The 22,500-nt window shown below is 42.4% G+C and overlaps 1 protein-coding gene across 2 annotated transcripts in view; it reads left to right on the forward strand.

Annotated features, from left to right (window-relative positions):
• LOC143301278 (uncharacterized) overlaps nucleotides 1–22,500 on the forward strand; it is an 86,508-nt gene that overhangs the window by 4,308 nt on the left and 59,700 nt on the right. The gene's annotated exons all lie outside the window — the stretch shown is intronic.

Consider the following 22,500-nt stretch of genomic DNA (forward strand, 5'->3'; position numbering starts at 1 on the left):
AAAAAATGTTTTGTCTGTCTGTTGTGTCTTTTATTGATAGTCTTTCTTTCTTTTTCTCTTCCTTTCTTTTCTTACTTTCTTTTTTTCTCTTTCTTCTAGCTTTCCTTTATGAGCGTTTCACTCCTTTGTTTCTTTCATGCATTTAAATAATCAATAGTGGTAAATATATTTTCTCCTGTTTCTTGTTTTGTCGTTGGTTTACACTCTTTCATATTCTTTCGTTTGTTTTACTTTTTTCTTCTTTTTTTTTCCTCACCTTTCCTTTATTCCTAAACATGTTTTCTTTTTAGATCATTCACTTTATTCTGCCGTTTAATAATTATGACAAACATGAGCAGCAATTCCACCTTGGTTTATGTTCGGTGTGCTGAAGTAACTATAAAGAAGAAGAAAAAGGAGAAAGGAAGAAATAGGTGACCAATCTGTTGTGTACCTCACCCCCATGCAGTTCCCCCACCTCATTAACTCACTCAGTACGGCCAGCCCTCTCTTCTCCTCTACACAGACCCCTCGGATGTCCAGTGGGTGTCTGAATGACCCAACCTTTAGCTTCCGTCGTCAGAATTGTGGTATTCTTTGTCAACATTCACCTCTTCAGTATAAGAACCTTCCGCTTGCAATATTTTGATGATGGTAAATGGGGTGAAACGCTGTTAACGTCGTCTGTTTCGCCGTTCGTATGGAGAGAGTTAAACAAAATTCCTCCTTGCACAACTTTTTGAACGACGCAACGTAAGCATTTAACTTTTAATGTGTGGTCTTTTTTTTTGTTTTTAATAAGATAATTTGCTGATTTCTTTTCAATAGCATAGACGAACTGGAAGCAGGCGAATCGAGATTGCCAATTTATTGATAGGTGAATTAGGAATAGACTAGTCTGAATGACACCAAAAAAACCCCCCAAAAAAACCGAACTCGGATACTGTGCCTATATCTCAAGGAGAGGAACAATGGTTGTTTGATGTTTGATTTTTTTTTCTTTCTCTCGGCCTTGCTTAATTTCCTGTCTTTTTATTACTTAACCCCCCCCTCCCCAACCCCCCATAATTCTTTTTTGCTTTTCTGCACGCACATCTGCAGCCGAGAATTCAACAGATTATTCATGATACAGGGACGTGGTAAATGTCTGTCTGAATTGCATTTATTTGTTGTTGTTTTTTCTTTCGTTTGTTCTTTCGCACACCCCCGAAAGCGGAGTATGGCTGCCTACATGGCGGGATAAAAACGGTCATACACGTAAAAGCCCACTCGTGTACATACGAGTGAGCGTAGGAGTTGCAGCCCACGAACGCAGAAGAAGAAGAAGAAGAAGTTCTTTTGTACATTTTTTTTTCGCCCCTGCCCCCTCCTCATACATTTTCACTCATTTTTCATCCTTTTTTCTTTGCTCTCTCTCTCTTTTATTTTTAGCCATGTTTTCCCTTTGTTTCTTTCGCTATTTCTTTTATTTTTTTTCCCGTAGCCTACTGAATTGTATTGCATTACTCGTTTTTTGTCACACAGATTTCTCTGTGTGAAATTCGGGCTGCTTTCCACAGGGAGAGCGCATCACTACACAGAGAGCGCCGCCCCTTTTTATTTTTGGTATTTTTTCCTGCCTGTAGTTTTTGTTTTTTGTTTTTTACATTTGTTTTTCCAATCGAAGTGGATTCTTCTACATAATTTTGCCAGGGAAAACCCTTTTGTTGCCATAGTTTTTAAATTTTTTTTTACTTGCGCTAAGTGCATGTTGTACACGGGACCTCGGTTATCGTCTCATCCGAATGACTGACTAGCGTCCAGCCCACCACTCAAGGACTAGTGGAGAGGGAGAAAATACTGGCGACTGAGCCGTGATCCGAACCAGCGCGCTCAGATTCTCTCGCTTCCTATGCGTCACTCCACGAATGCTGACATTGATTACAAGATCTTGTAATGTACATGTTTGATCTTAGGATCTTTTGATGTACGTGTTTGATCTTGTGTGTGCGTACGCAGACGAAATGGAATAATGCATAAAGATCTTTCCTTCTCATCTTCCTTCTTCAGCTTTCTTTCTCTGTTTATTTTTAGACTCTACATTCTTTGGTTTCATTTTTTTTTTAAAGTTGCTTTCTTTTGCTACCTTTTTTTGGTGTTGTTTCTATTCTGCAAAGGTGTGGGTTTTGCTTGCTTTTCTATTCTTTTGTTTCCTTTATTCTCTCTCATTCTCTCTGTCTTTCTTTTTTTCTTTCAACTTTCCTTCCTTCCTTTCTTCTCTCTTTCTTTTGTTCTTTCTTCTTCTCTCTTTTTTCTCTTTTTCTTTCTTTCTTTCTTTCTTTCTTTTGTTTATTTCTGTCTTTCTTCCCTTCTTTCTTTCTTCCTTCCTTCCCTCCCTCCTTCCTTCCTTTTTTCTTTCTTTTCCTTTCGTCTTTCCCCCCATTATTCTCTCTCTCTCTCTTTCTGTATCTTTCTTTGTCTTTGCTTCTTTCTTTTTCTCTCTCTCTATTTCTTCCTTTGTTTTTTCTTTCTATCCCTTTCTTTCCTTCTTTTTTTTTCTTTCTTCTATAATTCATGGAGGTATGGAAACATCACCCCCAAAACGCATTACATTTTCCAACTGCTCTTTGCTGTCACACATTTGTCGCGAAAACACACGCTCCTTGTTGACAGCAAGACCCCTCTTTTGACCCTCAGAAACCTTCAGCGCATTTCCACACGCCCCCCTCCCCTCCACCTCCCCCTCCACCCTCCGACCCCCTCACCCTCATTCTCGATATTTACATATCGCGCTTTACATGACAGGATGTTTACAGCATCAGGCTTTTTACGTCGCAGCAGGACATTTATAAGCGGAACGTTGGGAGTGTGTGGTATGAGCATATTTTATCAACGGGGTTTTTGTCCACTTCCACGACAACCCTTCTGTTCGTTACTGTACCCCCTTCACCACAATCTGTTTCTCTCTGTATTTCTTTTATACACACTCAAGCCAAGCAAGCGTGCCCGCGGACGCGCACACACACAGACACACAAACACGCACACGCGCGCACGCACGAATGCATGCACGCAAACATATTCCCTAGAGTCTGGATGGGCAGAATGGATCCTCTAGTAGAACTGGACATCTTCATCAAGCAAGAAAATAGACAGGAAAGATAATGAAAAGTTTAGATAAAAAAAAGATATATATAATGAAAGCAAAAGAAACCGTGTACAGCTCTGATGAAATTCCATGTCAACAAGATAGAAACAGAAACTTCCTTATCCTTATCCCCCCTCCCTTCCGCCCCCCCCCCCCCCCAAAAAAAAAAAAAAATCTTATCACTCAAAATGGAAGAAGAAGAAAAAAGAGAGATAGGAGGAGAAAAAAGGGTGAGGAAGAAAAAAAAAAAACAACAGAAGAAGAATACGAAGGAGGAGGAGGAGGAGGAGGAGAAGAAGAAGAAGAAAGAGAGAAACTTGAAATTGTTTATTGTCATTGCCTACAAAAAGGTCTTTTGACGGGGGTGTCGGGAGGTGTGTGTGTGGGGGGGGGGGGGGGGGGGGGGGGGGAGGGGGGAGGGGGATGGGAGGGATAATATTTGTTTCAATGCCGACTGATCATATTTCCCATAATGATCAAATAAATTATAAAACACTGAAGATAAATAACAGCACACTTACAACATAATATGCAAAGAAATGAAAGAAACAAACAATCAATCAAACAAGAAACAATAAAAAAAACATACACGAAATACTTCGTGATTTGACCATCCATTCACACGTTATTTTGAGAGAGAGACAGAGAGACAGAGACAGAGAGACAGAGAGAGGGAGAGACAGACAGAGAAACAGAGGGAGAGGGAGAGAGAGAGAGAGAGAGAGAGAGAGAGACGAACGGCAAACCAAGAAGACAGCCTTCCGTTTGGTGGGTAACGATATTTATCTCCCTTACACTGCCCACGTTTCTCCCTTCCTGCCGGAACAAGAGGAAATAACCCATCCCTACTTTACATATGTAAACATGGCGTGACAGAGGAGGAAGGAAATCACATTACACACAGTCTATCTCTCTCTCAGTCTCTCTTTCGATCTGTCTCTGTCTCTCCGTCTCTGCCTGTCTGTCTATTTGTCTGTCTGTCTCTTTCTGCCTCAGTCTCTCTGTCTCTGTGTCTCTGTTTCTGTCTGTCTGTCTCTGCCTGCCTGCCTGCCTGTCTGTGTGTCTCTATGTTTGTCTGTCTCTGTGTTTCTGTCTGTCTGTTTCTGTCTGTCTCTCTCTCTGTATCTCTCCCCCTCTTCCTCTCTTTCTTTTTCTCTCTCTATCTGTCTCTTTCTTTCTCTCTCCCTCTCTGTCTCTCTCTCTCCCTCTTTCTTTTTCTCTCTATCCTCTCTCTCTTTCTCTCTCTCTTTCTCCCTCCCCCCTCTCTCTCCCTCCCCCCCTCTCTCTCTGTGTCTCTGTTTCTGAGACTTGCTTTCAAAAGCAAGTGGGGAATAGATGGTTATCGCATTTTTTTTTGGAAGGCATGCTTTTTAGAGAGTAAACATGCACTTGCTTTTTTCTTTTTAAAAACAGAAGAAGGGGTGGTCGACGTTCTCCAGAAGAAAGCAAAACGCAATTGAAAAAAAGGGGGGATGGGGATGAGGGGGGGGGTCTTGGGGGTGGGGTGGGAGGGGGGGGGGCGGACACACACACACACACACACACACACTCTCTCTCTCTCTGTCTGTCTCTCTCTTCCTCCCTCCTTCCCTGTCTCTCCTTCTCTCTCCCTCTCTCTCTACCATTTTTTCTCTCTCTCCACCACTCTCTCTCTCTCACTGTGTCTCTCCCTCTTAACACCACACCGTCTCTGTCCGCTCTCTGTTCTTTGTTTTTCACCCTAGTTTTGACCCCCTGTACATCTAAAAACTAACAATTGCAAGCTTAGAAGGACAACAGGCGTGTCACTTATAGGCTAAAAGGTCCCATTGCCTTTTTACGGCAATATCAGTAAATTAGTATCCACTGTGTCAAGAGCTCGGTCTAGGAAGACGGGGCCCATTTCTCCCCTTCCGCCGTTTTAATCTTCCCCATCAGAAATCAGGAACCCATTGACACCTTTCGCTAACAGACTATACGTTAAAAGGAAACAGTGGAAATATATAAGATTTGTTTTTTTTTCATTTTAAAGACTTTTTGCACTTTTTTTTCCTCGTTTAATGTATCTATCGCCTTTTGGATTCGATTAGCGTTCTTTCGACGGGCGCAATAGCCGAATGGTTAAAGCGTTGGACTTTCAATCTGAGGGACCCGGGTTCGAATCACGATGACGGCCGGCGCCTGGTGGGTAAAGGGGTGGAGATTTTTCCGATCTCCCATGATATGATATGATATGTGCAGACCTCCTAGTGCCTGAACCCCCTTCGTGTGTATACGCAAGCAGAAGATCAAATATGCACGTTAAAGATCCTGTAATCCATGTCAGCGTTCGGTGGGTTATGGGAAACTAGACCACACCCAGCATGCACACCCACGAAAGCGGAGTATGGCTGCCTACATGGCGGGTTAAAAATGGTCATACACATAAAATCCCAGACGCGTATATACAAGTGAACATGGGAGTTGCAGCCCACGAACGAAGAAGAAGAAGAAGAAGAAGAAGAAGAATAGCGTTCTTTCGAATCTTGCTGGATAAAATCAATCAAAGGCAATAAGATATCTACGCATGAAGAAAGACCTTGGCGCCGCATTACTGCGACGAGCAGCTCGCAGTTTTCAAAGAGCAATCTCTTGCTCTTGCGACATCACAACGCAATGCGATAGACATCGTAATAGACTGCTCGGTATGATACGATGCCATAAGATGTGATGTGACACGATACGATACGATACGATACGATAAGATATGATACGATACGATATGATACGATGCGATACGATACGATACGATATGATACGATACGATACGATATGATATGATATTATACAATACGATATGATACGATACGATATGATACGAAATGATACGATACGATACGATATGATATGATACGATACGATACGATACGATACGATACGATACGAAATGATACGATACGGTACGATACGATACGATACGATACGAAATGATACGATACGATACGATATGATAAAACAAAACAACGGACTTCTATATGCACTGTGGAAAGTCTACTCTAGAGATTTCCTCTTTTTCCACTGCTGTCTTTTTTTTTTTTTTTTTGTCTTCCCCCCCCCCTGCTCCTCACCCCCACACCCACACCCTTCTTGCCCTCCCTTCTCCCCCCCCCCCACCTCACTCTTTTCTTTTATGGTCGTCTTTTCTTTCTGATCCTCACTGTCTCCCCCCGCCCCACACACACTCCCCTCCGAACCCCCACCCCTCCTCTCCCCTCTCCTCCCCTATTCCCTCAACCCCCCCACACCCCCGCCCCCTCCTGGTTCGTTCATTTTGATATCGTATTCCACAAAGTCTCCCGACAGACATATACATGTCTGTGGGTGTCTCTTCTTTTCTTCTTCTTCTTCTCTCTCTCTCCCCCCTCTCTCTCTTAGCCCCTTTAAGTTTCTAATGAGTTCCCCGCCCCCCACCCCCCCTCGACCCCCCCTGGAACGATGTTGAAAAAAAAAAAAAAATTACTGGGATGGGACTGGCTGCCCCATCTTGTAATGGTATTCTCCTAGTGCAGAATGGCATTTTATGTGTACTTTTGCTTCCTTGATGAAAAGTTTCGATTCCTTTTGTTAACTTTTGAAAAAAAAAGAAAAAGAAAAGGAAAACAAAAATCCCAGTAATTTCTTTATGTTCCGTTCTTTCGTTTCTCTGTTGATGACTCATGAAACGGAATGGCTTATGTAGTCAGGACTTCGCAAAGTTATTAGTTTCGGAGTCCAGCAGTGTTTTTACAACCAAATGGAAGGGGTACGTTGTTACTAAAAGGAAACCGGGTGGTGTTACTAATGTCATGTACCTTTTTTCTTTGTTGTGGTTTATGTCTGTGGGAGTTTATGTGTGTCTCCTTTTCTTGCTGTGTGTTTCCAGCATGTCTTTTTTTGTTGTTGTTTTTTTCCTCCTATTTGTATTTTCGGCCTCTGTAGAGCCTTCGCATTCGCTTGGAAGTTTTATTTTCCTTGTGGTCTGAATTATGACCCCTGCCCACACATCATTCTGAAGTTTTAACCCAGCAAGCACGTGCATTTCGAAACAACTTATCAAGAGTTTTCGAGAATCTCTCTCTCTCTCTCTCTCTGTGTGTGTGTGTGTGTGTGTGTGTGTGTGTGTGTGTGTGTGTGTGTGTGTGTGTGTGTGTGTTTCCTTCTCTCTCTCGCTCTCTCTCTTTCTGTCATCTCTCTATTCTCTTTCCCCCTCAATATCTCATCTATCTCATCATCTCCCCTGCACTTCTATCTATCTATCTATCTATCTCTCTCCTTTCTCTGTTCTTTCTGTCATCTCTCATTCTCTTGCTGTCATTATTTCCCCCTCTATTTCTCATCACTCTCATCATGTCTTCTCTTTCTCTCTCTCTCTCTTTCTGTCTTTCTCCCCTCTCTCTCTCTCAATCTCTCTCTCTATCTCTCCCAACCTCTCTCTTTCTCTCCTTCTCTTTCTCTCGCTTTCTCTTGTTCTTTTCTCTCACGTTCCCCTCTCTCCACCACCTCATCCTTCTCTTTCCCTCTCTCTCTGATCCTCTCTTTCTCTCTCTCCTTATTTCTCTCCTCTTTTTTCCACACATTCTTGTTTTCTTTCCCTTCTCACATCTCTGTCTGTCTGTCTGTCTGTCTGTCTCTCTATCTATTAACGTTTTTTTTCGAATCTCGCCATATTTATTTGCAAGTCATTACAAAAAAACCCAACCCAAACCAAACCAAACAAACAAGCAACAAAAAAAGAAAAAAACCCCAAACAAAAACAACACCACCAAAAAAAGTAGTTTCATGATTGGTTAAACAGAACAGTGTTGTTTGGGTATAATACATGTAGTATAGTAAGATTATAATCCTTACGCAAATCTATTCACACAAAATGTGTAATCACCCCTTCAGGTGGGGCCATGGCCTTATTGGATAAACTTTAGTTTCGTTTTCGTTTCTGTCTATCTATCTATCTATCTATCTATCTATCTACCTATCTATTCATCTACTTCCCCCCCATCTCTCTCCTTCTCCTTTTTGCCTTAGACGCTGTGTTGTCAGACGGAGTGATAGTAAAGTGGAGTGATGGCCTAGAGGTAACGCGTCCGCCTAGGAAGCGAAGAGAATCTGAGCGCACTGGTTCGAATCACGGCTCAGTCACCGATATTTTCTCCCCCTCCACTAGACCTTGAGTGGTGGTCTGGACACTAGTCATTCGGATGAGACGATAAACCGAGTTCCCGTGTGCTAGCATGCACTTAGCACACGTAAAAGAACCCACGGCAACAAAAGGGTTGTTCCTGGCAAAATTCTGTAGAAAAATCCACTTCGATAGGGAAAACAAATAAAACTGCACGCAGGAAAAAAAAACCCAAATACAAATGAAAGACGAAATACTTGGCATGTTCAACAGACAGTCCCATGTGTTCACTGGGGTTAAGAGCTGGTGTTGTTATTCTCTGATTCTCTCCCTGTTCATTGCTGTTTTAAACTTTGTTTCCATGGCATTCACCACCTTTGATAAAATGCCGTTTCCTCCAGCTGTCTATTCCCCCCCCCTCCGCTCCCCTAGCCCCCTTGTATTTTCTGTTCATATTGCTGTATTATTTTTCTTCCATTTTTTTTCTTCTTCTGAAAATGATACCTATATCTTTTACATTATGTGTCTTTCGAAAGTAAAAAAAAAAAAAAAAAAAAAAGCACCTTGTTTTCATTCTGCTTTGCGGATTATAAACTTTTTATTCCTTTTTTGTCCACATTAAATATCAACTCACAGAATTGTTTGTGGTTGTTTGCTTCTTTGATATATATATATAAAGTTTGTTTGTCAATATCAACGACCTTTTCGCGTTTTCCTTGTTGTCTACGAGCGGATATACCTTTTCATATTGTGGTGATTTATTTTCTGAGATTTCTCTGTACAGATTTATATCTTGTTTGTTTTTTCTAAACAGGAAGCATTAATTTGTTTCTTTCGAGTTTATCCTGCCGATGAATATTTCTGTTTTGATATCAGTATTTTATAGAACTATATTTCATACACATAAACAATTGATCCTGCAACCATTCCGTTTGTTCGTTTTCTGAAATATCCTCTTCTTTAACTTAACCCTTTCACCGCCAGTCAGTTTAGAGTGCAAATTAACCTTGTGCAGGAACCACAGAAAATATGGTGTCTAAGAATAGCTGGGGATTCCCATGTGATGTGTAGAAAAAATGGCCAATCCTACCACTGAAAATTAAGAGCATTAGGTTAATGCACAAAAGGCCCATCATCTGGTTGCATTTCAATGACATGGGTGCTTTACTTAGCTGGTGCCGAAATGTGACCATGGCGGTGAAAGGGTTAAACGAAGAAATACTCAGTGTTTTACAATCTTGCTCCCCGGAGATAAACACTTGTGTTTGAGTCGGAACAGTTTTCTGAGGGAGGACAAAAGTGAATTTATTTCCAGTCTTTCTTTCCATCAATGGTGATTTGATTTTTTTTTTCCATTTTGAATCGTCATCTGGTAAAGTCTGTCTTGGCTGGATACCCCCTTTTTTTCATCCCCCCCCCCTTCCCTATTCCGGTTGAGCCCCGCCCCCGCCCCCCTCCACGCCACCCCCCTCCAACCCCACACCCTACCTTTGTATCTTCTTCTTCTCTTTGCCCAAGGCAAATGACTGAAAAAAAAGAGATCGAGTTCGGGGGGGAGAATCAGATGGAAAATTGTGCTTTCTTCATGGCACGTTGATCGCGAGAACCTCTTGCATGAAGAAAGGAAAAAAGATGAATGAAGGAAGAAAGGAAGGTAATGGAAGCAAATTAGACAGTAAGAAAGAAAGAAGAATACAACACTCGGTCTGTCTTACAAAACAAACCAACAAATTTTCCAGGAAATAGCCCAAAGAGATCGACACGGAAATATGCATGTTCCCCTTTCTCTCTCTGTGTGTGTCTGTGTTCTTGTGTTTCAATGTGTGTATGCGTATGTGTGTCTGAATATACGTATGTATTATGTATGTGTGTATGTATGTATGCATAGATGTATGTATGTATGTATGTGTGCGTGTGTGCGTGCGTGTGCGTGACGCGAACACGCACGCGTCTGTTCACACTACTCTTCCCGTTGGTAAAGTTTGTGTCACACACCTTTTCCTTCAGACTTTTCCGGCTCTCTCTGTCTGTCCGCTTGATCGTTTCCAGTCTGTCTCTGTTGGAGACTTCCTGGTAAACCGCAGCTGCCGCCTTTTCAAAACTATAAAAACGGAGGTTGCCCTTTGCTGAGGATAAAAAGAGTAACAAAGCGTTAGAATATCTGCGTTCGTTTCCTTGAAACAAACGGACTTATTACAAAAAAAAAGAAAAAAAAAGAGAAGCAAAGCAAAGCAAAGCAAAGCAAAAAAAAAAAAAAAAAAAAAAAAAAAAAAGCAAAGCGACCTTTCTTTCTATAACAAACCACATCATGATTCCAAGCCAATGGTGTATTTATTGCTTTTCATCCGCACTTTTGCGCACAGACCATTAAAAGACACAGAGTAATATAAACCCGTAAACGTCTGTATTCTTTGATAGCATCGTTTACACCCCTTCTCACTTTGAATAGAACATGACATTTAGAAGCAGCATTTTGGAGAATACTGTTTCACGCAGCTGAAGACTCAAAAAAAATAAAAAAAAATCAATCTATTACTGTTTTTGATTTTTTTTTTTGTGTGCGTGTGAGACGATAACGAAATGTCATACCCTTTTCAGCGCAGCGACAGGATAATACTCTTTGTTACAGTTAGCCTCCATGACGACCTTGTTAGCGTTTGGGGAGTGATGAGTGGGTGGTTGTGAAGTCAATGGGGAGGAAGATGGCATAGTGGTTAAGACGCTCATCTGCCAAAACAGAGAGTCCGTGAAGGTCTGGGTTTGAATCCCTCTCTCGCCCTTTGTCCCAAGTTTGGTTGGAAAATCGAAACGAGAAGCTCGTCACCAGAATTTTCTCTCTCAACTCCCCCACGCCCCACCCTCCCCCGTCCCCTCCACAAGTGGTGGGCTGGACGCTAGTCATTCGGATGAGACGATAAACCGAGGTCCCGTGTGCAGCGCGCACTTGGCGCACTGAAAAAAAAAAGAACCCGAGGCAACGGGAGTGTTGTCCACTGGCAAAATTCTGTAGAAGAAATCCACTCGGAGAAGCACACACACACACACACACACACACACACACACACACACACACACATACACAAATATATATGTATATGCGCATGCACCCAAGGCCTGACTAAGCGCGTTGGGTTATGTTGCTGGTCAAGTATTTGCCTAGCAGATGATGTTCACGACACCATCGCCATCATCTTCCTCATTCTCGTTCAATGTCATGGACATTGTCCCAGACCGCGTGAGTTGTGTTTGTATTTTGTATTTGTATTACTCTTTTTTGTCACAACAGATTTCTCTGTGTGAAATTCATGCTGCCCTCCCCAGGAAGAGCGCGTCATTACACTGACAGTGCCACACATTAAAAAAAAAATTCCCTGCCTGTATTTTTTATTTGTGCTCCTATCGAAGTGGATTTAAAATTTTTTTTTTTTTACAGAATTTTACCAGGGACAACCCTTTTGTTGCCCTGGGTTCTTTCACGTGCGCTAAATGCATGGTGAACACAGGACCTCGTTTTATCGTCTCATCCGAATGATTGGCGTCCAGCCCACCACTCAAGGTGTAGTAGTGAAGGGGAGGGGGAGGGAGAGGGGGAGGGGGAGGAGTGACGGTGGGGGTTGGGGGGCAGGGGGGGGGGGGGAGAAAATACTGGCGACTGCCGGTGTGATTCGAACCAGTGCGCTCAGATTCTCTCGCTTCTTAGGCGGACGCGTTACATCTAGGCCACCACTCCAGTTTTAGTGTCCCGTTCTCGTGGTGATGTTAGTTTTCATTGAGTTCCTCCTCTGATTCCACGCCTGCAGAGAGATCATGTCAGTCTTCTATATGGGAAGATTCATAGGAATTGTGGATGGAAGACGGGCGAAATAACCGAGTGGTTAAAGCGTTGGACTTTCAATCTGACGGTCCCGGGTTCGAATATCGGTAACGGTGCCTGGTGGGTAAAATGTTGGAGATTTTTCCGATCTCCCAGGTCAGCATATCTGCAGTCCTGCTTGTGCCTGAACCCGCTTCGTGTGTATACGGCAAGCAGAAGATCAAATACGCACGTTACAGATCCTGTAATCCATGCCGGCGTTCGGTGGGTTGTGGAAACAAGAACATACCCAGCATTCACACACCCCGAAAACGGAATACGGCTGCTTACAATGCGTGGGTAAAAACGGTCATACACGTAAAAGGCCACTCGTGTACATACGAGTGAACGTGGGAGGTTGCAGCCCACGAACGAAGAAGAAGAAGAAGAAGAAGTGGATGGAGACCCGTGGTGACAGTCTCATGTACGGAAGAAACATTCACTCATTCCGTTTTCCCCTCTGACAATTATTGTTAACATCATTTTATCCTCAATTTCTTTTTCTACAAAGGGGGATTACACGATGTTTCTGGCAGGTCAGGAACCGGAACTGTCGCCGTTCCCGAGACACACACACACAAAAAAGAAGCTGCGTTGTTGTGTACATGCATATTGTATGAACATACTGTTTTCCTAGCACCATTGATGGAGAGGTGGTCTTCTACCCAGACAGTATCTGTCTGGAAATCGAGGGTTCTGGGTTCGAGTCACTGAAGCCGCCTCCCCAATTGTACTTAGAATTTTTTTTTTTAGATAAACGTTTTTATTTCCAAAGAGAATAGAGGGAGGAAGAAGGAACAAAGAAGAAATATAACATGAACAAAGACAGAAAAAATATAGAATAAACAAAGAAAGAAAGGAAAGTAAGATGGAAGAAACGAAGGAAGAAAAGGAGGGGGGGAAAAAGAAAGATCAGAAAAAAATAAAGAAGAAATAAAAGACTGAAGGGGGAAAGAAGGAAGACAGGAATGAACAAAGGAAGAAAGAAGGGTTTGAAGATAAGAAAAGAAGGAAGAATAAAAACAAAAACAACAGAAGAAGACAGAAATGAAGGAAAGAACGAGAGAAGGAAATATAAAAGATATCGTCTCTCACTCTCTTGTTTTCTCTTTAGTTTCACAGGACGGCGACATCAAAGGAGAAACAAGTGGGGGGTGGGGAGGGGGGGGGGAGAAACATTGGACGTCTTATTATTCTTGAACTTTATTCACGCGAAGGAAATTGCCGTCCTCAGCCATACTTGTTACGCTACACAAACGCCGAGAGGTTGGGACAAGGTCTGTGAGAGAGAGAGAGAGAGAGAGAGGGGAGAGAGAAAGAGAGGGTGGGGTGAGAATGAGAAAGAGATAGAGAAAGAGTGACAAAGAGAGAGAGAGAGAGAGAAAGAGAGAGAGAGAGAGGAGACACACACACACACGGTGAGGGAAAGAGGTGAAAGAAAGAAAGAAAGAAAGGAAGAAGAGACGGAGAGGAGAGACAGAGACAGAGAGAGAGATAGAGAGAGAGAGAGAGAGAGAGAGAGAGAGAGAGAGAGAAAGACAGAGGCAGAGAGACAGAGGGAGAGATAAACAGAGAGAGACAGAGACAGAGAGGAGGGAAAGAGGTGAGAGAAAGATAGAGACAGAGAGACAGAGGGAGAGATAAACAGAGAGAGATAGAGAGAGAGATGGGGGGATAGGGAAAGAAGAATGACAATAAACAGTCCAGCCCTTTGAATAGCCCTCCAGTTCATCGCTTCTGGGTTGGAAATAAAAAAAGAAGGGCAAATTCAGAGCTTGAACGACGCTTTTCACTAAATGTAAACTATAAAAGGGGCACTTTCAGAGCTTAAACGACGTTTTTCACTAAATGTAAACTATAAAAGGGGCATATCCAGAGCTTGAAAGACATTTAAAAAAATACTAAATGTAAACTATAAAAGGGGCATATTCAGAGCTTCAATGATGTTTTTCACTAAATGTAAACTATAAAAGGGGCATTTTCAGAGCTTGAACAACTTAAAAAAAATTTTTTTTTACAAAATGTAAACTATAAAAGGGGCATATTCAGAGCTTCAACGACGTTTTTCACTAAATGTAAACTATAAAAGGGGCATATTCAGAGCTTCAACGACGTTTTTCACTAAATGTTAAATGTAAACTATAAAAAGGGCAAATTCAGAGCTTGAATGACGTTTCTCACTAAGTGTAAACTATAAAGGGGGCAAATTCAGAGCTTGAATGACGTTTTTCACTAAATGTACGTTTTTCACTAAATGTAAACTATAGAAGGGGCACATTCAGAGCTTGAACGACGTTTTTCACTAAATGTAAACTACAAAAAAGAGGGTATGTTCAGAGCTTAAACAACTAATTGTAAGCTATAAAATAGGCATATTCAGAGCTTAAGCGACGTTTTTCACTAAATGTGAATTTGAGAAAGAGGGCATATCCAGAGCTTAAACGTTTTGCACTAAATGTAAAGTACAAGCACAGCATTTTCTCACTCACTGCAGCTTTGTAGAATATATATTTTTTTTCTGTTTCAAGGATTGGGGAGGGCTTGAAATGTCTCTCACATACTCTCTTACTGTTGTCACTCTCACTGATTGGTCTGTGAAATTTGCTACCTTCATGACTGTGATTTCCTGTTCGTGTAACTTTAAAAGAGCACGCGGAACTTTTTACGAACATTGATTGCTTTTTTTGTTTTTCAGCTGTCGACGTTTTATCTACAATAGAAAACAAAATATCGTTTTACCTTTGATATTTGTAGAGGAAAAAATAACAACCCAAAGGTCTTAATGAAACCCTGACCACTAAAGACATCGAGTAAACAATAGCTGTGCCACGTAGTCTCAAACCACAGTGGAACTCCGATTCATTTCCGCCTTTATCACCACCACCAGCTCTATAGCTTCAGGACGCTAAGACTCTTTACTGGCATCAAACGGGGGAGGAAAAAAACCCCCCAACAACAACAGAAGAAAGAATTGGTTTGCGCATGGGGTGTAAAGAAACAAAATAACATCAATCATTAGACACTCCACACCTACTAAACATCACAGAAAACCGCTCCAGTTCATTTAATTTTCCCCCCCCAAAAAGGAGGCGTCACTGCGTTCGGACAAATCCATATACGCTGCACCACATCTGCTAAACAGAGCCTGACCAGTGGCGTAACCAAACGTGCTTGGACAGGCCTCGAGGGAAAATAAGAAGAACTGGATCCATAGATATGTAAACAAAGAAACTAATAAATGAACTGATAGACAGAGAGACAGACAGACAGACAGACAGACAGACAGATAGATAGATAGATAGATAGATGAACCACAGAAAACAATGGCGACTCACGTAATAAAGTAAACACACAAACAAAGAAAGTATAGGGTTCTGTTGGTCTTTCTTGTCCCGCTCACATGACCCCCCGACACCCCCCCCCCCCCACACACACCCCTTTCCCGCCACCCGCAACCCCCTCCGAACCCCCCCAACCCCCACCCGCCCTCTCCCCACCACCCCACCTCTCCACCCACATCATCCCACTCCTTCAATTTCCAATTTCCTCTCTCCACTTCCACCACGCCTTGCTGTGTGGACAGTAGTTCTTGGTGTCCATAGATTCACGGAGCTTGTCTCTGGAAAGACTTAGTGAGGGGTCAGTGCTTCACTGAGGGCTTGTTCGGTCTGGCTCCGCGACAAAGCAATTGTATCTTTAATAGGAAGGAAGGCGGCAAAATGGTTACAAGACTCCTATCTGCCGCTACAGTGTCCGTGAGGGTCTGGGTTCCATTCCCAGCTCTCGCCTTTTCTCCAAAGTTTGATAGGAGAATGAAACCGAGTGCCTGGTCATTCCCATGAGACGATAAACCGAGGTCACTGTGTGCAGCACGCAATTAGCGCACTGAAAAAGAACCCATGGCATCAAATGTGTTGTCCTCTGGCAGAAATTCTTTAGAAGAAATCCGCATTGGTAGGTACACAAATATATATATATATATATCTATATATATATATATATATATATACATAGGTACACAAATACATCTACACATGCACTCAAGGCCTGACTAAGCGCGCGTTGGGTAAAGTTGCTGGTCAGGCATCTGCCCAGCAGATGTGATGTAGCGTGTATGGATTTGCCTGAACGCATTCACGCCTCCTTGAGAAACTGAAAATGAGACTGAAACTCATAGGGAGGGAGGGAGCGAGCGCAGAAAGTGGTGTCCTGAGTGCGTTGAACCGCACAGCATTGGAGGTGGAGACAGTGGAGGTGACTCAGCATGGATGAAAGGTTTCTGTGAAGTGTGGTTCAGTGGGTGACATATCTTTTCATGGTTCCCCCCCGCCCCCAGGGGGGCTGCTGGCGTTGGGAACTGGAATAAAATATAGTCCGGCTGACAGTATGCAGGAGATGTGTGGAAACAGTGGTTGAAAAATAATGTCTCTGACAGAGTTGAAAAAACAAACAAACAAAAAAACAACAACCCCCCAAACAAAAACAAAAACAAAACAAAAAAACAACAACAAAAAAACAATAGAAGAAGGGGAAGAAAAGAACAAAAACAAACAAAATCACAACAACAAAACAACAGCAACAACAAAAACAAAAACAAAACACAAAAAAACCCAACCTTAAACAAAACAAAAGACACACAAACAACAAACAAGCAAAACGAATACCAACAACAGCAACAACAAAACCAATAAAAAACCTACTTATTAATGTAGTGAGCTGTATTTACTTGAGTCAAATCAGGAGAGAGAGAGAGAGAGAGAGAGAGAGTTCTCAAACACTGAAGAAAGCAGAGAGAGAGAGAGAGAGAGAGAGAGAGAGAGAGAGAGAATGTCCGTCAAAAGCTTTTAAAAAAAATAATTCTTTTAATTTTCTTATCTTCTGAAGATTTGAATTGTTGTCATGAAATCGGCCCACAATAAAGAAAACAACAACAACAACAACCAACAACAAGACAACAACAAAAACCACACACACACAAAAACAACCCACAAATATATATTGATAATACCATCATCAGACTTCAAATCGAAAGGCTGTTGTAGCAATTTCGCATTTCCCTTGTCTAAAAAGATCCTTCAGGTCAAGTCAGGTCTTGGTCAAGAGACGCAAGCTCAAATGGTATGGCCATGTCATGAGATCATCAGGGCTTGCCAAGACATTCCTGCAGGGCACAGTGCAAGGGGGGAGAAGGAGAGGCAGACAAAGGAAGAGATGGGAGGACAACATCCCAGAATGGACGGGCTTGAGGTTGAGCGATACAATCAGGAGGTCAGAAAACCGAGAGGATTGGAGGATGCTGGTTGCCAGATCACCTGTGGCGCCCCAACGGTCCACAAGACTACGGGATAGGTGAAGAAGGTGGTGAAGAAAAAGATCCTCCGATCCTTCCCAGCGCCCCTAACTGTTCCCCCACCACTAACCCTCAACCCCTCTCCATCTTCCCCCTGTACCCCCCCACACACACCCCCACCCCCACACACCCACCCCTCAGTCCGACTCCCCCATCCACCCCCTTTCTTTAAGTCAGGTATCAAAGAGAGAAAACAGGACTCAAGTCAGATCAGGACAGATCAGGTCAGATCGAAGAGCGGCCATGCACCCTTCAGGAATTTTTTTTCTCCAGCAAACACATTTCGAAATATGTGTTTGATTAATTAATATTCCTGAAAGAGGGTAATCTCTGTCTCTCTCTCCCTCTGTCTGTCTCTCTGTTTCTTCCATGTACAACCCCTTCCACAACCTACCCCCTTGGGAATGGGCTAAAATGGGCCTGTTTGTTCTCTCTGTCTGTCTGTCTGTCTCTCTTCCTCCTCCTCCTCCTCCTACACCCTCCTCCTTTTTGCCCAATCCTCTGTTTTTATCAGATGGAGTGCCATGGATGTCGAAATTCACGGCATGTTCATCAGTAATTCCACGTGTCTACTGGGGTTAAAGCACTGGGGTTGTTGTTCTTTGATTCCCCCCCTCCCATCTCCCATCCCCACACCCTTTTTCATCGCTGTTTTAAGCTACGTCAGATCATCTTAGGATAGAGAGAGATTTGATTTCCTGCTCTTGATGTGTTCTGTTTTTGTTTCACTTTCTTGTTCTCGATGGGTGTTGGTGTTTCTCTCTCTCTCTCTCTCTGTGTGTGTGTGTGTGTGTGTGTGTGTGTGTGTGTGTGTGTGTGTGTGTGTGTGTTATGATCCATATTTGCTACATCGCTGCTTGGTGGTTAGTTGTTGGGGTTCCCCCCTCCCCCCCCTCTCTCTGTGTGTCTGTCTCTGTCTCTGTCTGTCTCTCCTTGATACAGGCCAAAATTGTTTGCTGGGCTATGAATCATAAGAATATGAATCATCCTCGCCTATGACATAAAACTTAATTTGTTTTCTGTTTCTTCTCAAATGAAGTGTGTTCAAGACAGATTTATGGCCATCTCACAGTTCCATAATCTTATGCGCTGCACCCCAAACTTTGCCGCAACAGTCAGAAAATTTAATTACCTCATGGAGTACTTAAACGCAGAATTATGTTTGTTTCTGGTCAGAACGTGTATTATCCCGACAACTTCCAGGTGCAAATATTCATGGTATTTTGAAAAAAACAACAACAACAAAAACAAACAAACAAAAAAACACACACAAAAAACACACAAAAAACCACACAAACACACACACACACACACACACACAAATAATTGACTTATTTTATCAACTACGAGCTTTTTTTTCTAGTTATTTCTATAGATAACCGCTTCTTTTCTCTAACCTCTGTCGACAGAAAAGCGATAGTACTGTGTCTCAAAGGAATCATTCCAGTATTCCATGTTGACAACTGCACCAGCTCTTTCGTTTTTAATGATATTTTATCTGTCGCCTGTTAAAGCGTTTCTCTCTGATATCTATAGTTGATCAATATCTATTTCCAGCTTTCTTTTTTTACAGGCTGTTATTGTTTCGTTTCGCTATTTATGGTCGAGCAATCTTTATTTCCAGATTTTATTTTTTAACAGGCTGTTATTTCCTCCTGTATTCTCTGACGATCGCAGACGACAATTATCTTTCCAGAATCGTCTTTTCATTTTACTCTGTTGACAAATGATTTTACCCTACTTTGTTATTGTTGTTGTTGTTAGTGTTGTTACTGAAGTCTAGGACGCATTCCTTTCACAGTCTTTATAATCTGTTGAAAGACAAAAGTTCGTTTTCATTCTGCTTTTTTTCTTTTCTTTTCTTTCTTTCTTTTTTTTAAATTTTTTTTTTATTGGAAATCTGCTTTCTTTCCGGGGTTCTTCGCCCCAGCGATAAATCAATATTTGTTTACAAAATTGCCTACGATTATTTCTTCGTTCCTTTCTCATGTCAGTTTTTGTCTCTTTATATATACAGACTGTTTCTTTCTTTCTTTCTTTCTTTTTTCTTTTTCTTCTTCTTCTTATCATTATCATTATTTTAGTATCATTATTAAAAAAAAAGAAGTTTTCTCTGTTACGAAACCTTTGTTACGAAACCTAAGGAAACCGATTTCTTTGATAATGAATATCTATTTGTGTGTCTATAAAAACGATACTACTTCTCCTCCCCCTATTACCACTGCTGCTAGTACTACCACAACAACAACAACTATTACTACTACTACTACAAGAGGTGTGACATGGTTTCGTATTTTTACTTTGAGGTTAAGCGTCACTGCTTAGTTCTGTACGTTTTGCAAGCCAGAAAGGTATACCATACTATGATAGTCTTATGACCTGATATCAGAACAGCAGAGGAGGCAACTGTTGTCCCGACTATCTGGGCTAATATTTGAGAGCGTCTTGTCCAAGTTGCATCGCCAAAAGGGCTTTAGGACAATCAGCGTTGGGGTGTTCCCCAAAGGCCAACTAACCCCCCCCCCCCACACCACCACCCCAAGGCTGCAGCACTAAAAAACCAGCGCAACCTTTCTCCTAGTTTGCGTGTCGTAGATCTTCACGAAATATGATTTCCCACTGGAGAAACCATTGATCATAAGCTCTCACTTTGCAGTTGGCCCAACTGTAAGTTTGCGCCTCTCTGTTGTTGTTGTCTCATTCGTCATTTATCAGATGGATTCCCCCGTCTCCTCGACGAAGGCAGCAGTACGTCGCAGGTTCTCCAGTCCTCCGTAGAGCTTCCGGGCCGCTGGGATTGGGTCAGGCCAGGTTTTCTCTCGGAGAGCTTGGTGGAGCGGGCAGGACTGCAGCAGATGTTCTGTTGTCGGGCTGTCTGTTCTGCAGGAGCACTGCTCTGTCGCCGATACGGAGTTTCGTGCGTAGGTGGTGTTTCAGCCGGTTGTGGCCTGTCCTGAGCCTGAAAATGGCCACATGCTCTCGACGAGTCAGCAGGTAGTACGGGTCTGCTCTGATGTGGCGTGGATGCTGTTGCTTCCACTTGTTCTGCAGCTTGGCCTTAATGATGGTCCTGGATTCAGAGTAGCTGGTAGACCTGTCCATCTGCTCTTTCGTAGTGCCTTCCTTTGCCAGGGAGTCAGCAGTCTCGTTGCCAAGCACGCTGCAGTGGGAGGGAATCCACTGCGTCTGTCTCTGTTACAAGCCGAGCTGTTGAAAGGACAAGGGCACAAACTGGTGTTTTATAACGACCAAGCAGACAGGGCAGCAAAAAGGGGAGCAAAGAATCATACAGAATCATACAGATAGTATAAAAGTGTATTGCCCATTGTCATACAAGGAAATAAGCAATAATATACTAGAAAGAGACTTTTATAGGTGCTTGAATTCAAGTTAAAACTTCGTCAGTTGACTCTGTCAGACTTTGGTCCGATTCGCAGAACAATTCTGAGTTTAGCTCTCAGACTATTATCAAATTCATTACGGACCAAGTATTGTTCTAATGTCAAGTGCATATGCTTTAGTAACCTGACAATTAAGCATATATATTTTTGACTGTAGCTTGATGAAGCCATATACACGAAAGTGTGTCTTCACAAGTGAATGAGAACGTTGATATTTTTGACTTTTTGCATTCATTATCAGTTGTTTCGCTTGTCAATTTAACGACTTCTCTTTTACGAAGTCCTTTAAGTAATTTCCTGTAATTGTATTTATAATTTTGTTTTCAAATTTCACCCTCATTTCACCCTCATTTGCCCAGTTTCCCGCAACCCTCCATTCATTCACATCTCCCACCCCTTCTAACCGATAATACTCAAATGTATTCATAAATACTTTAACAAAATGTCTTCAATCACCGATATGTGTGACAGGACATTAAACAAAATTCCTCCTCCTGGTGTTTTTGATGCCGCAGCGTACGGCAGTGTGGGGTGAAGCTTATCTACATGGTCAGATCTGCGATGTTGTTCGCTTTTTTCCCCCAGTTAATTTTCAGTTATTTCTCTAGGGTTTTTTTTTCGCTGTTGACATGAAAATTTCTCTTCTTTTCAGTGCTCATTGTGAATTAGAAATAATTCAAATATCCCAAGCATTACCTTTATCCCCTTCTCTTCACTGTAATCTCTTTTTTTTCTTGTTTTTTTTGTGGCAATAAGTAGCTTGTGTCCCTGCTGATAAACAACAATTTGTTTTAATTTCCATTCTTTCGATCGTCAAACCACTGTTTCTTTGTGTTTATTTCCCCATCTTCTGTCGCTATCTGTTAAATCCCATCGTGGCTCTGTGTGTGTGTGTGTGTGTGTGTGTGTGTGTGTGTGTGTGTGTGTGTGTGTGTGTCTGTATGTGTGTCTGTATGTGCGCGTGTGGAGAAGAGAAAGAGTGTGTGTGTGTTTATTTATTTTTTAATATTATTTTCTTTTGAATAAACCTCATTCCCAGAGTCTTCACCCCCTCACCCTCCGCCCAAGGCTGCTGGTCATTGAAGGAAAAAAGAGTTTGGGGAGAATCAGATGGAAAGATGGAAAATCGTGCTTTTTTCAGTGCGCGTTGATCCTGAAAGCCTCTTGCTAGAAAAAAAAAAGAAGGGTAAAAAAAAAAGAGGGGGGGGGATGGGGAGGGATGGGGAGGGATGGGGGGGATGGTGGGGGGGGGGAGGGGGGGGGGAAGAAAGGAAGAAAGGAAAAAAAATGAAATCAGAAGAAACTAAGCAAGAAAGAATAAGAGGAAGAAAAAAAGAAAACATCACACACACACACACACACACACACATACACAACCGCGGGTACGCCCCTTTTGAGCACACGTGGCCTTATAATAAACTTTTCAGGGATCATACAATATATTACACACGCACGTGGGTGCCGCGATTGTGTGTGTGTGTGTGTGTGTGTGTGTGTGTGTGTGTGTGTGTGTGTGTGTGTGTGTGTGTGTGTGTGTGTGTGTGTGTGTGTGTGTGTGTGTGCGCGCGCACTTGTGCTTGTGTGCGTGTGTATGTGTGTGTGTGTCTGTGCGCGTGTGTCTGTGCGAGAGAGAGAGCGAGCGAGCGAGCGAGCGAGAGAGAGAGAGAGAGAGAGAGAGA

The sequence above is a fragment of the Babylonia areolata genome, chromosome 27, assembly GCF_041734735.1.
Source record: "Babylonia areolata isolate BAREFJ2019XMU chromosome 27, ASM4173473v1, whole genome shotgun sequence".
In the NCBI taxonomy this organism is placed as follows: Eukaryota; Metazoa; Mollusca; class Gastropoda; order Neogastropoda; family Buccinidae; genus Babylonia; species Babylonia areolata.